General features: G+C 54.3%; 1 non-coding gene across 1 annotated transcript in view; it reads right to left on the reverse strand.

Moving 5' to 3' along the window:
* LOC124727565 overlaps positions 1-1388 on the reverse strand; it is a 1909-nt gene extending 521 nt beyond the window's left edge. The window contains exon 1 of the ribosomal RNA XR_007007180.1: positions 1-1388. This exon is cut by the window's left edge and continues 521 nt beyond it. This is a non-coding gene — a ribosomal RNA (small subunit ribosomal RNA).
* Positions 1389-5000: the final 3612 nt, after the last annotated feature.

Genomic DNA, 5000 nt, shown 5'->3' on the forward strand with positions numbered 1-5000 from the left:
AACTAAGAACGGCCATGCACCACCACCCACCGAATCAAGAAAGAGCTATCAATCTGTCAATCCTTCCGGTGTCCGGGCCTGGTGAGGTTTCCCGTGTTGAGTCAAATTAAGCCGCAGGCTCCACTCCTGGTGGTGCCCTTCCGTCAATTCCTTTAAGTTTCAGCTTTGCAACCATACTTCCCCCGGAACCCAAAAGCTTTGGTTTCCCGGAGGCTGCCCGCCGAGTCATCGGAGGAACTGCGGCGGATCGCTGGCTGGCATCGTTTATGGTTAGAACTAGGGCGGTATCTGATCGCCTTCGAACCTCTAACTTTCGTTCTTGATTAATGAAAACATACTTGGCAAATGCTTTCGCTTCTGTTCGTCTTGCGACGATCCAAGAATTTCACCTCTAACGTCGCAATACGAATGCCCCCGCCTGTCCCTATTAATCATTACCTCGGGTTCCGAAAACCAACAAAATAGAACCGAGGTCCTATTCCATTATTCCATGCACACAGTATTCAGGCGGGCTTGCCTGCTTTAAGCACTCTAATTTGTTCAAAGTAAACGTGCCGGCCCACCGAGACACTCAATAAAGAGCACCCTGGTAGGATTTCAACGGGGTCCGCCTCGGGACGCACGAGCACGCACGAGGCGGTCGCACGCCTTCAGCTCGCCCCACCGGCAGGACGTCCCACGATACATGCCAGTTAAACACCGACGGGCGGTGAACCAACAGCGTGGGACACAAATCCAACTACGAGCTTTTTAACCGCAACAACTTTAATATACGCTATTGGAGCTGGAATTACCGCGGCTGCTGGCACCAGACTTGCCCTCCAATAGATACTCGTTAAAGGATTTAAAGTGTACTCATTCCGATTACGGGGCCTCGGATGAGTCCCGTATCGTTATTTTTCGTCACTACCTCCCCGTGCCGGGAGTGGGTAATTTGCGCGCCTGCTGCCTTCCTTGGATGTGGTAGCCGTTTCTCAGGCTCCCTCTCCGGAATCGAACCCTGATTCCCCGTTACCCGTTACAACCATGGTAGGCGCAGAACCTACCATCGACAGTTGATAAGGCAGACATTTGAAAGATGCGTCGCCGGTACGAGGACCGTGCGATCAGCCCAAAGTTATTCAGAGTCACCAAGGCAAACGGACCGGACGAGCCGACCGATTGGTTTTGATCTAATAAAAGCGTCCCTTCCATCTCTGGTCGGGACTCTGTTTGCATGTATTAGCTCTAGAATTACCACAGTTATCCAAGTAACGTGGGTACGATCTAAGGAACCATAACTGATTTAATGAGCCATTCGCGGTTTCACCTTAATGCGGCTTGTACTGAGACATGCATGGCTTAATCTTTGAGACAAGCATATGACTACTGGCAGGATCAACCAGGGAGCTGCGTCAACTAGAGCTGAGCAGCCGGCCGCCCGGGAGTGTGTCCCGGGGGCCCGCGCGAACACGCAAGCGTCCGCTCAATCATTCTGCAAACAGGAGGAGGCTGAGCTCCCCTGCACAATACACCTCGAAACCCTCTCAGGTCCCGGCGGCGCGCAGCGCCGTCCCAAGTACTTGGTCGGGTTCGAGAGAGGCGCAATCGCCCGGAGTTAGGCGAGTAGACGCTTTCGGTGCGACCACCCGTGCTCCCAACTGAGCTTGCCGCTGCCGACAGAGGCCCGGGAGCGTGCTGTCGTGGCATTGCCGGCGGGAGACAACACGCGCCACCTACGGTGACCGGCAGCTCCAACGCCAGCGCCACAGAAGGACAAAAGCCCCACTTGGGTGCCGAAGCGAACTCTCCCAGCACAGCGCACGCGCCAACACATCCGCACAGCTGCGATACAAACCACCAGCGAGAACCGCTGGGGCGACCGAGCAGCAGACGGCGTCGCGGCGCCGAGCGCCGGGCGGCGGCGCATCCTCAACGCACACAGTCCTCAATCGGACCAGCACACTGAAGATGTCCACCGCGCTTCGCACCGGGCCCGCGAGGACCTACTTTGGCCGCACGGCGCCGCGCGCAGGGTGCGCCGGCGCGCAGCTGCGACGCCTGCCGCGTCCGTCGGCCGGCGCGCCTGCCACTGGCCGCCCCCACCAGCCGGCTGTAGCGCGTGCGCCCACGCACCGCGCGGCCAGCACGCCGGGAGGCGCCCCCTCACCGGCCGGGGACGGTCCCACCCAGCCACCGCCGCGTATCGCTTCACACCCAGATGCCGTTCAGTTTCGTCGGCATGGTGGGTATCGCTGGAACAACCGGTTAGTACCTCAACCTATCGTCGCCATCACCGATTCACCCCTAGCGAGAACAACCGCACCACAACAGGTTACCATTTGTTCATTTGCGTAACTTCACCAGAAAACGCAGGCGTCCATCGCCATTTGCAACTTCAACGATTATTGCATGCCTGTGTCAGGTGTCACGCCACACTACGTCTGCCCACATACACGCAACAAAATGTGCACGCCTAGACAATACGTGGAAGGTGGCCCCCGTACGTATGCGATGTCCATTGCTCGAACGACTGTCAACCGGCCTCTGTAGCATGTCGCAGATATGGAACGCGGTGCACCATGCCATCACGGTGTGTGAGGAGAGACGACTAGGTCCGAATACATCAACAGACAGCTCATGCTGATCGCCATCCACGGCGTCCGTTCCTCCCACACGTCTCTATGGCGTACCACACTGCAATCCAGCTCTCATAGGGAGACGACACGTAGCTGCGTGCACAATATTTGCACTGTATGGTCCGCCGTTTTTGGGCGCAGTCGTTGTGCGGTCACACATGTGCCACGATGTATCATTCAGTACATAAGGACGAATGTGCAGTACAGATTGTGGTTCACGCGTACGACATCAGCGGACAGTTGACACAGGCCGCACCACAACGTAGCCTGAGTACGTCGCATGCGAAGGGCATTGAACATGCAAACTTCTCACCAACCAGCTTGCGAAGGCAGGGGGCAAGGTGGGGACGTGGGGAGGGGCGGCATGTACGTCCTGCTGCCATCCACATTACAGTGTACAGCAGGAGCATGTGGAAAGTGAGCAAGACTTGCAAGGTGTTTAACATGAAGCGATACACAGGGGTGCGGGCAGTGCGAGTAGCGAACTATATTGCGAGGGTTGCGGGTGGGCAACACTACAGTAATTGAACGAGTCGTATAACAATTACAGAGCAGGTTTAGGCGACAACGTGGGTTACGTTAAGGCGACAACATGGGTTAGGTTAAGGCACAACATGGGTTAGGTTAAGGCACAACATGGGTTAGGTTAAGGCACAACATGGGTTAGGTTAAGGCACAACATGGGTTAGGTTAAGGCACAACATGGGTTAGGTTAAGGCACAACATGGGTTAGGTTAAGGCACAACATGGGTTAGGTTGAGGCACAACATGGGTTAGGTTGAGGCACAACATGGGTTAGGTTGAGGCACAACATGGGTTAGGTTGAGGCACAACATGGGTTAGGTTGAGGCACAACATGGGTTAGGTTGAGGCACAACATGGGTTAGGTTAAGGTACAACATGGGTTAGGTTAAGGTACAACATGGGTTAGGTTAAGGTACAACATGGGTTAGGTTAAGGTACAACATGGGTTAGGTTAAGGTACAACATGGGTTAGGTTAAGGTACAACATAGGTTAGGTTAAGGTACAACATAGGTTAGGTTAAGGTACAACATAGGTTAGGTTAAGGTACAACATAGGTTAGGTTAAGGTACAACATAGGTTAGGTTAAGGTACAACATAGGTTAGGTTAAGGTACAACATAGGTTAGGTTAGGTTAGGTTAGGTTACACGTTGTTGTACGGAAAGGTGTAGGGGGGGGGGGGGCGGGGGCGGCAGGTTCGTTGATAGTGATTATAGTAAGTGAATGCTTGTGACATGATCAGATTTGTCACGTCAGGATGCACCTTTGGCTTATTAGAGGCGGCGCTCCAATTCTATGCTTGTGTGAGACCTGTGTCTTTGACTCATGTCATTGTTTGTGCGCTGTGACAGGAGGTACTATTGTGATGTTGGGTGCACCGTTGTATAGGACATGTGTGGGTGTTGGTGCCTGGTCTGCGCAATGGTGGATGTCGAAAGGCTGGGATATTGTATTTTCCGCACGGACCTCCTGGTCTGGTTGTGATAGTGTGGATTGTGTAATGTGGCGGAGAAGATGCACTGGATGTTGTTCCATGCTGGTGCTTACATATTGTATGTGCGCCTGTTAGAAGCAGAGAGTGGTGCGTGATCAGAGTGTCTGGCTGACGTGTGGTTCCCATTTTGGGCAGACTCTTTCAGCATGTATACGGACAGTTGTGTATATTTGCTGTAGTTTGATGGCTCTGCATTGATTACTAATCAGCGCCGTGTGTACGGGTAATCTGGTTCCAGTCCAAAATGTTCCATCTGTGTACATTAGTGACAAAGACTCCCCCCATGCAGTGGGGCTCGGTCTGTTATAACTCTTCCGCGTAATATATTTGCCCCACGTTTTTGCGACTGCGAGTGCGAGTGCAACGCGCATGGGGACCGACATGCTGATGGCTCGGTATCGGACGCCGTACAGTGAGCAACGCGATCGCGTCTCTCGCTCGTAAGTGGTACAGGTCGCGGCTCATGTATACGGACAGCGGGAATGTCGCATATTGGAAATAACTCTTCATGAAACGCAAGTTATAGGGGTGGATTGCACTTTACGAGTGCGGGAAACGTCCGCCGTTCATCCGCTGGAGGTGCGAGTTTGGCGGTTGGGGTGGTGCACGAACGGGTGCGGGTGGCGTCATTGCCGGTCCACGGCTTCGTGCGGCAGAGCCACTGGAGATTGGGTGCTATGGTCGACAGAGGCTGCAGCCTTTGTGGGTGGCGTCGAAAGGCGGCCACTGTGGCGCCATCGCTGTCTTAGTCGGCTTGGCGTCTCATAGATGGCGGTAGCGTCGTTGCAGGAGGTCATGTTGCGGGAGACCTACAGATGGCGGTATGTTTTGTGGTGCGGACGTAGTGTTGTCAGATGCGCATAG

This window comes from Schistocerca piceifrons, unplaced genomic scaffold (assembly GCF_021461385.2).
Source record: "Schistocerca piceifrons isolate TAMUIC-IGC-003096 unplaced genomic scaffold, iqSchPice1.1 HiC_scaffold_1115, whole genome shotgun sequence".
Classification (NCBI taxonomy): domain Eukaryota; kingdom Metazoa; phylum Arthropoda; class Insecta; order Orthoptera; family Acrididae; genus Schistocerca; species Schistocerca piceifrons.